The sequence below is a fragment of the Emys orbicularis genome, chromosome 3 (genome assembly GCF_028017835.1).
Source record: "Emys orbicularis isolate rEmyOrb1 chromosome 3, rEmyOrb1.hap1, whole genome shotgun sequence".
NCBI classification, from domain to species: Eukaryota; Metazoa; Chordata; order Testudines; family Emydidae; genus Emys; species Emys orbicularis.
Genome location: NC_088685.1, coordinates 190,601,794 through 190,611,631, shown reverse-complemented (window position 1 = coordinate 190,611,631; position 9,838 = coordinate 190,601,794).

Sequence of the window (9,838 nt, the reverse complement as noted above, 5' to 3'; positions counted from 1 at the left end):
ACAGGTTTGCAGGGTAACTTCAGGGTTCTCTAACAGTTTTGCCTGGTACCGAGCAACCCGAGCCTGTGTGAGCCAGAGACCACCCTTAGTGTCCAGCAGGGTTTGGACCATATGGGGAATATACACTTGCACAGTTCCTCCCAGTGTCAGTTTTTCAGCTTCCCCAAGCACTAGGGCAGTGGCTGCGACCGCCCTCAAGCATGCTGGCCACCCCTTTGCAACTTGATCCAGTTGTTTAGAGAAATATGCCACGGGACGTTTCCAGGTGCCTAATAACTGAGTAAGCACTCCCAGGGCTACCCCTTTTCTTTCATGCACATACAGTTGGAATGGCTTAGAGAGATCCGGCAGACCCATGGCTGGGGCTTCCATCAACTTCCTTTTCAAGATTTTAAATGCCCTGTCCACTTCTGGGGACCAGTGAAAGGGGTCATGATCCGCTCCCTTAACACATTCATACAGAGGTTTAGCCCACAGTCCAAACTCTGGGATCCATATTCTGCAAAAGCCTGCCATGCCCAAAAATGTCCTGAGCCGTTTACGGTTGCTTGGGATAGGAACTTGGCAGATAGCCTCCTTTCTTTCATTTGAAAGCTGCCTCTCCCCCTGCCTTATGTGAAATCCCAGATACTGTACTTCTGAGAGAGCAATTTGAGCCTTGCTCCGAGCTACCCGGTAACCTCGGAGTCCAACAAAGTTCAGGAGGCTCACAGTGGCTTTGAGACAAGGGATCAGACCCACATCAGCAATTAGCAAGTCATCTACATATTGCAGGAGGAGGACTCTGTCCGAATTATTCCACTCCTCCAAGTCTCTGGCCAGAGCCTGGCCGAACAGAGTGGGGGAATTTTTAAATCCCTGGGCCAATACCGTCCAGCAAAGCTGCTTTTTAACCCTTCTGTTGTCCTCCCACTCGAAGGAGAATATCTCCTGAGATTGGGTGTCAACTGGAATCGTGAAAAAAGCGTCTTTTAAATCTAGGACCGAGAAACGTCTTTTAAATCTAGGACCGAGAAATGGGTATACTGCCCCCCTATAGAGGCCAACAGTGTATACGGATTTGGAACCAGGGGGTGCAGAGTCTTAACCCGCTCATTGACTGCCCTGAGGTCCTGTACCAGCCGATACATGCCATTGGGCTTTTGTACGGGCAGAATGGGGGTGTTCCAATCTGACTGGCATTCTCGTAGTACACCGTACTCTAGGAACCGATCTATAGTCTCTTGCAGTCCCTCTCTGGCTTTCCTCTTAATTGGATACTGTTTGATTCACACTGGGCTTTTTCCTGGGAGGAGCTGAATATGAACAGGGGTTTGATGGGTTGCCTTCCCTGGGACCCCTGATGCCCAGACAAGGGGATACACCTGGTCCTCCCACTGGTTCCACTCTGGGGCTTGCATGGCTGAGGGTTCAACTGCAAGGGTCATTATCCAAGCATTCTCAGAGGGTAAGGTGAGAGTTATATCAACTTGAGTGAAATGCAGGGTGGCACCTAAGCGACAAAGCAGGTCCCGTCCTAGTAGGGGTGTTGGACAATCGGGGAGGTAAACCAGCTTGTGAGATACAGTTTTGTTTCCCAAAGCACATTCCGCTGGGGCATACACTGGGCACTTAGTTCCTTTCCCTGTGGCACCCACCACTGTGAGGGAGTCTGCTACTGGCAGCTGAAGGGGTTGATTTACAGCGGTCCGTGCTGCTCCAGAGTCAACTAAAAAGTCTTATTTCTGAATTTCCCACCCTCATTTTTACTCGGGGTTCCGGGGGCAGGATGGTCCGTCTCCCCTGACACCCCTAGTCTTGATCCTCCGCTGCCATCATAGGGGTACCTTCCCTTTCAGGGCACTCATTTTTCCAATGTCCCTCCTTTCGGCATATGGCACACTGGTTGTGACCCAGGCACCTTTCCTGGGAACCGGGGTGCCCACGTCCACGACCTCTCATTCCCCGGCCCCTTTCACCTTTCTGTGACCTTCCTCTGCCGCCAGCCTGCACCGCTGCTACCATCATTTTCACTTGCCTTTTTTCCTTCTCTCCCTCTCTAAGGGTATAAGCCCTATTTGCAGTCTCCAAAATCTGAGCCATAGACATTCCCATTAAATCCTCCTTTTTCTGCAGTTTCCTTTTAATATCAGGGGCCGCACGGCTGGTAAAGATACCCTTTATAATTGCCTCAGTGGCCTGATCGTCTGGGTCTGCGCAAGTACTCTGCCGGATGGTGTCCCGAATGCGCTGTAATGGTGTCCCGAAAGCCACCGGATTCTCTTTTGATTCCTGGATTAGCTCATAAGGCTTTGCCCAATTGTTATGTCGGACAGCTGAGTGCCGGAGGCCATACATAAGCAGTTCCTTATAGGAGTTAAGCATCCTCAAATCCCCCTCCTCATTCAGATTCCACCGGGGGTCCGCTGTAGGGACAGCGACCTCAGGCAGGGGCTTGCCTTCTCTATCCTCATTATGCCTTCTCTGTGCCTCCTCCTTGGCCTTAGCTATAACCTGATTCCGCTCCACCTCAGACAACAAGGTTCTCATAAGTATATTGCAATCATCCCAGTCAGGCGTATGGCTTGCTAGACACCCTTCAAAGATTGAAATAAACTTGCTTGGATTTGTGGAGAATTTCCCTGCTTCTGCCTTAAAGGCAGCTAGGTGCACTGGGTTAAAAGGAACATGAGAATACACTGGCACAATCTGGGCTGCACGATCCTGTGTTCCTGGACGGGCTACCACATTCTCAGTAATCAACGGATATAATCCCACCGAGGGGGTACTCTCTGGAGCCTGTGGGGGTGCTGGAGCCGAAGGGGATACCGATTCTGCCATTACAACTGTGGGAGGGTTCTGGGGTTTAGCAGCAGTTACTGCCGAGCTTGTCGGAGTCAAATGGCACTTATGCAAAATATCAGGCCTATTTCTTAACATCATAAACGTATACGCATAGAGATGTTCATTCCATTTTCCTGTTTGCTGACAAAACAAAAGTAACTGAAGGATTGTGTTGTAATTAAGTGATCCTTCCGGTGGCCACTTTTCCTGGCACTCTAGCTGATATTGAGGCCAGTCAACTGTACAGAACCTTTTCAATTTACTTCTAAGCATTGAATCTGACCCAAACACGTCCCAATTTGCTAGAATGCATTCTAAGGGCGTACACTGTGCCCCGCCGGCTGTACTCTGTCCCTGCCCCATACTCTAGCAGGCAAAAAGTCCCCACTGGTCTGTTCCTACCTTATCCAAGGGTCCGGTTCCTCACCGTCACCCACAACTGCTTCTCCACTATCCATGCGTTGCACCGTTGTGCCCTCCGGGGTCGATCACACCACGTCTCCGCTGAGGCCCCCGATGAAGTCACCGGTGCGCGCTGGGCGTCGGTCGTCGCCGTAATCCGTCGGCCGCCAGGAGGGATCCAGGCAAGGCTAAATTTCAGCCTCGAGCCCCACGTTGGGCGCCAAAACTGTTGCCGGCCCAGAGGGCCCCGAGGGGGCAACAGGGTTCGTTGCCCGGTGTGCGTCGCACCAATAGACACACCAGGGTGGAGAAGCAAACCAAATTTATTCAAGAGCTCTGAATAGGCACTAGGAGACCAGCATGTCTCAAATCAAGCGCAGCAAATACAAGCAAGTTTCCCATTTTATATTCCAAGCTGTTTGTGTGCAAGCCTTTGTTCTGTTCCCCCCTTACCCCTCCCTTCCCAACAGCAGTTACAGCAGGCAGTACATTGTGGCGTGTTAGAAAAGTTCTCGTCCGCATGTTTATCTTTTGGCCTTGCAAGCTAAGACGTAGTCTTCTCCCTCCTCCTTTCTCCCTTCTTATCACTACTGCTTCTGCTAGTGTGAGCGAAACTGCAGCTGTCTGCTAAAAAAAGCTGACCGTTACATATTCTGCTTCAGCATTTAGGCTGTTAGCATGGAGGCTGGTTAAAGTTCACAAGATGGAGTTACTGTGGCTCACTTAGACCCAGAGCAGGGGGGTTTCATCGGCACTTATGGCCTTCCACCCCCTCGAGTTACCTGGTAGCTATGCCTAGTGACGCCAACAACCTTTTATTTTTCCTAGTTAATAAACCTTTAGTTAGTTTATTACAGGATTGGCTATAAGTGTTGTCTTTGGTTTGAAATCCGAATACAACTGCCCTGAAATAAGTGACTGGTCCTTCGGGACTGGGAGTAACCTGAATACTGTTGTTCGTTTTGGTGTAAGGGACCATCTATCACTAAGTCCAGCTTGCCTGAATGGCAAGATAGACTCAAATGCCCAAGGGGACTGTCTGACACCATGGTGGGACTGTTATAGTGCTTTAAGAGTCCACACTTGTTACTGGGTTGGTGAAGTATGATTATAGATCATACAATCGGTTTGGGGTTTCTGTCCTGCTTTTTGACAGTCTGCCCTGAGGTTGGCACTCTCAATCATGAGCCACTCCAGACAGCGTGACGTGGCCACCCAATTAACAAAGTCATATTTGGAAAGAAACGCCTTCTGGTTCACGATGTGCATCTGCAGGGAAGAAATATAAATCTTTTCCCGCATAAAGTCCAACCTCTTGGACTCTTTGTCCTTAGGAGTGGACATATACCTGCCTTGCTGCATTTGCTGCGGTTACCAGCCGAGAGTTAGGGGACAAGTGGGTGCAGAAACCCTCAAAACCCTGAACGAAGTGCCCCTATTCTGAATGCTTTACCATAAGAGACAATGAAGCTGGAGTATTCCAGAGGTCCTTTGCAGGCTCCAAGAGAGGCTCATTTATTGGGAGGGTTCTTCTCCCCAGAGCTGATGATTGGAGAATATCTAGCAGTTTGTGTGTATTCTCCTGCAGGAATTCTGCCTGGATGCTCAAGGTAGTGGCCATACATCTTAGGAAGTCCTGATACTCTTTAAAGTCCTCAGGCATGGAGAAGAAGATTCCAGCACAGTAGAGTCATCCAGAGAGGACCAAGAGGTGGTTTGGTTGGCTGTGCCAACAATAGTCCTGTTCTTGCACCACAGGATCTGCTCAGAATAACCCCAGCAGTCGAGAGGGACCAGACGCAGCAGTCACTACCAGATGGGGTGGTTTGGGAGCAGGAGCCACCATCAGGACTTTCCTCCTGGAGCAGGTCAAAGAGTGTGACCCCGGGGACTGAAGAGTGTCTCAAGGAGGCCACTGGGCACCAGGGTAAAGACACTGGTGGCCAGCATGCCCTGGCCAAGAGTCCCCATCCCGACTGCAGGACAGACGGTGATCTCGGTACCGATGGTGATCCGAGAAAGATCTCAAGGGCCTATTGGGTGACGATGAAGGGGAGATTACTCTGAACTGGATATTCAGGAGTCCCTGGGGTTCTCTGGTGATAACAGGGGAACCAGCCCCAATGGGGCAAAGAGTCAGAGTTGTCTGAAGCCCAACATGCGGGCACCATTGGTCTCAAAGAGGAATGGGGGATCAGCACAGGCAATAGCAAATGTGATACACTCTTATCCAGTACCAGGAGAGGCACTATTATCAAGCCTAAGGGTACCAAAAGCTATGAAGGGATCTGCCACACCATGCCATCACAAATTAATTTTTCTAGTAAGATTTTGAGACATAGTATTGAAAGATTTATTAAAATCCATTGTCCATCTTTTTAAACAAAATTCTCCAGGGGACAGAATGCCGCTTAAAAAACAGTGGCACAATATGTGTCCAAATATATTACATCTACTGCCCTCCTGCCATCCACAATTTTTTTAATTCTATCAAATGTAGGAATTGCCAACAGGAATTCAAAAAGGTACACCCTTCCTGCTCCCTAACAGACACGTGGCACCTCCCTCCCTGCTGCACTGACCCAGCATCGTAGGTGGCTGCATAGATACTACTGACACTCACTTCGGGGTGCTCCATGCTGACCACTGGGATGTTCAAGGCTCGCAGATGCTCCTCCAGTGCCTCCCAAAGCCCACAAGATGACAGTGGCTGTTGCTGCTGGACGGCCATGGCTGACAGCTCAGTCTCAGACTTGTCAGCTGACTAGCCGGTGCTGGGAGGTGCCCTCTGCAGAGGGCAGCTCCTCTTACCGGGACACATGAGCCGGGGGTTCCGCAGCAGCCGGCATCACACAAATCACAACTGCAAAGACAGGCGGGTTTACAGGAGAGAAGGTCTGAATCTCTCCCCTACCCCGAGATCTATTGGGAGCAGGGCCGGCTCCAGGTTTTTTGCCACCCCAAGCAAAAAAAAAAAAAAAAAAAAAGCTCGAGTGCCACCGCAGGTGGAGGGCGGTATTTGCTACTATATCTAAACCAGCTTTGCCAAATCTGCAGGAATGTTTGGTTTGGTTTGGTTTATAAGTGAATGGAAAAGGACTGGTAGCTGATTTACATGATGATTTCCCAAGGCTGAAGTACACTCATATAGTTAGTGGTAGTTCCCAATGTGGAACAGAATTCCCTAAAAATCTAACTGAAAAATAATTTTTTCATCAATTAATTACAAAATATTTTGATTTTAAAAAACAGTGTGGTCTTGCAGCACCCACCCCACCCACAAATTGCTTTGCATTCCTTTGCCTGGCTTTTACCCGAATTAAAAGAAGAAGGAATACTGACATCCTTTTTTTAATATAATCAAGGATCTCTATGTTTTTGACACACTGAGCCTAAATACCATGCTGCAGCTCCTTCATTTCTGGGAATTTAGCCTTTGTCTCCCTTGGGGTGTGATGCAGGGTTATTACCACTAGGCCACTTGAGAGAACTGATTTTACATGTTAAAAAGTCTAAATTTTTATATCTTTTATGATAAGTAACTTGTGCAGGGCTTTTCTTATAAGCAGGCTAGAACCAAATCTGTGTGACATATTTCCCTTTGTGTCTTACCATTTCAGAATGATTTGTCAGTCTGGATTAAGTATTTACAAGCTATTTTGGAATTCTGTGATATGTTCTTTATCAGTATGTAGGCTGTATTTGCTTATATAAAAGGCTTGTGAACAATTTACGAGCAGGAAGCTAGCTGCAAATGGAATAAATTTGCATTAATTCTAATAAAAATTGACACTTCAGACATTAAGTCAATAGTAACCCTGGGTTCATTCTGATTTGGGAGTAGCTGTTTTGAAAAAAAAAATTGATTTGAATAAATGTGTTAACATACTGTATGAAATATGTCGCATTTTAACTGTAAGGTAAGAGTTGTTGCTATTAATGGACAAAACATTTTATTCCACATAATAAATCTTCCTTTAAGAAGAATTAAAAAGAGACATAACACTAATCCCACTAACCATTAAACATGTCTGTATGTGCATTCATATAGGTGTGGGGGAATGTCTTAATTAGGTTGTAGTTATATAATCTGACACATTACTTCAGAATTTTGCTCTGTAACTAAACTTTAAACAAATACTTAATGAAACTCAGTTTTGGTATTTATTTTTTTCACAAAAATCAATTTGAGATTATATATGTTAATACAATTCAAACACTAGATTGGCAATTGTGATGATTATGTCTTACGGTAGCACTCAGAGGCCGTAATGAGGATTGGACCTCTATTATGCTGGTTTCTGTAAAAACATATAGTAAAAGACAAACCCCTGTTCAAGGAGTTTATAATCTACATAGAGCCAAAGTATAACAGGTGGGTGCAGCACACATAGAAAGGACTAGAAAAAAGGCAGAAGATGAGGATAACAGTAATAACAGCACCAATGGAAACTTTTTTCACTTAACTATTTAGGTCAAGATTTTAAAATTTAAGTGCCTAATATTAGGCTCCTAAAACCATATATAGATGTCTAAATAAGTGGCCTGCTATTTAAAAGTGTTGAGTACTGAGAAGTTCCAGCAAAGAAGCCACTTTGTGAACCTCTGGATATATGGGTTGCATCATGATGTCCCTTTCACAATAAATTGGAAAGGCTTTAAAATGGCTTGTAGGATATTATGCTAACTGATGCTCCAAACATCTTTAAACTAATAGAATAAAAGAGGCAAATCCCAGAAGTGGTTAACATCAGCATGAACTGGCTCTTCTTATTTAAACACAGAGACAAGCATGAAAAGAAAAACAGTTTTATCTGTTCAGGATGTGCTCGGTAATGCAAACAGTTTTGTTAGTAAAACTGGATGCACAGATGTAATTAGCAGATTTGACCAGAAGAATGTAAGAGATCTGGGTTGGTTTAAATGTTTAGGCCACATCAGAGAAGCCAGGACATCATTTACAAGATACACATGAGGATGGGCGGGTCACTAGGCACTGCTGTAGGTGGGGAAGCTAATAAGGATGGGATCGTGCCACCCACTCAGAGAGAGCAAGATTGGGGGGCAGGAGGGAGATGTTGGAAGCCTATTCCTGCTACCTGTAAAGCAGTTCCCTACTTCACTTGGAGACATCAAAGCTTCCTTGTTTGAGACTTGTAGCACTCCTGCCCACTTTCAAATACCATGGCCCATGCCAGCACTAAGAGCAGCTGGCCCTTACCTGTGCCCCACACCTCCATTACTCATCCACCTCCCTCCTATCCTAATTTAGGTGGTAAAGAACCAAGGAGCTCTCCTTGGGATCTTCCTCTGTAAGACAGACTTTCCCCCCTCTCTACTAGAAGGTGGAGCCTCCTTTGGAAATGAAATAATTTGTTTAAGAAAAAATATATATAGTGTTATTAAGAAAAAGATTTTGCCTCAGTTTCCTGATTACAACACTTAGGCAAAAATAGGGTAATGCAGTACCTTAGCATGTATTAATTTTTTTTAAAGACAGACTACTTTTCTTGAGCAGACACCACATTTGAAAGAACTATGCAGATTCATAAATAGCTGTTACCAAAAGCACAAAGACTGCTGCGCTCCTTCTATCGCAGTACACAGCTAGTAATTACAGACTACTTTCTAGCTAAAGCAGGGACGTTGTGCAACGTCCTGCAAAATGGACTCACAAATGCAGCAAAGGTAGTGTCATTGTGCACTGTATTCTGCCTAAAATCAGTTCAATGCACAGCCCTTCATGCATTCTTTTTCTCAAATAGCAGGGAGCTTAATGCTTAAGCACCATTGTTTGGTCAGAGAGGACATGTATGTAAAAGCATAAAAATGAGACTACACACATTTTCCCTATGGCCACACCCTTTTACAATTCTTTGCTGTGACAGTTGTGGGAAAACTCTGGAGCAATCTCTCTGAGTCTTCGTGGAGGATACAGAAATAGGCCAGCCAACTTCTGTTGTATGCAGCTTCCCCTAGGTTTCCTGTCATGAATGTGTGAGCAATGCCAGATAGAATTAGACAAAACTCAATGAAAGCTTAATTTAAAAAATATTATTTTAAATATATTCTTGATTAAATATGAATTTGTATACAATTAACAAAACCAGATTTTTAAAAAGAAACCTAATTATATGACCAATTACCACAACTGTGTATATACTGTAAATGGATAGTTAGACATTTATATGTCCAACATTTATATGTGCAGCTACTGTCATTTCACATGCTAATGTGGGCACACAATTGTACACACAGTTCTATTCATGCAAGTGGGCTTCGACACACTAAAAATGTGGTCACTAGCTAATGAAGAATTAAGAGAAATTCAAAGCAAAGAATAATTAGAACAAGTAAAATAGCATGCAATTAGACTGTGTACCTGCCTAATAAACAATAATAAGAAATATATAAATGTATTACTAACTATGCAACCAATAATAATTAAAACTTTTGATGAAAGAACAAAACAAAGAATTAACTAGCATGTAATTCAAGGGAAAGTGTTTATAAATGTCAATCCATTATACAGACTTACAACATCTGAAATAATTCACCAGCTTTTCTCACTTTGTTCTAGAATAGGGAAACTATAATAAAGCCTTTATTTGAA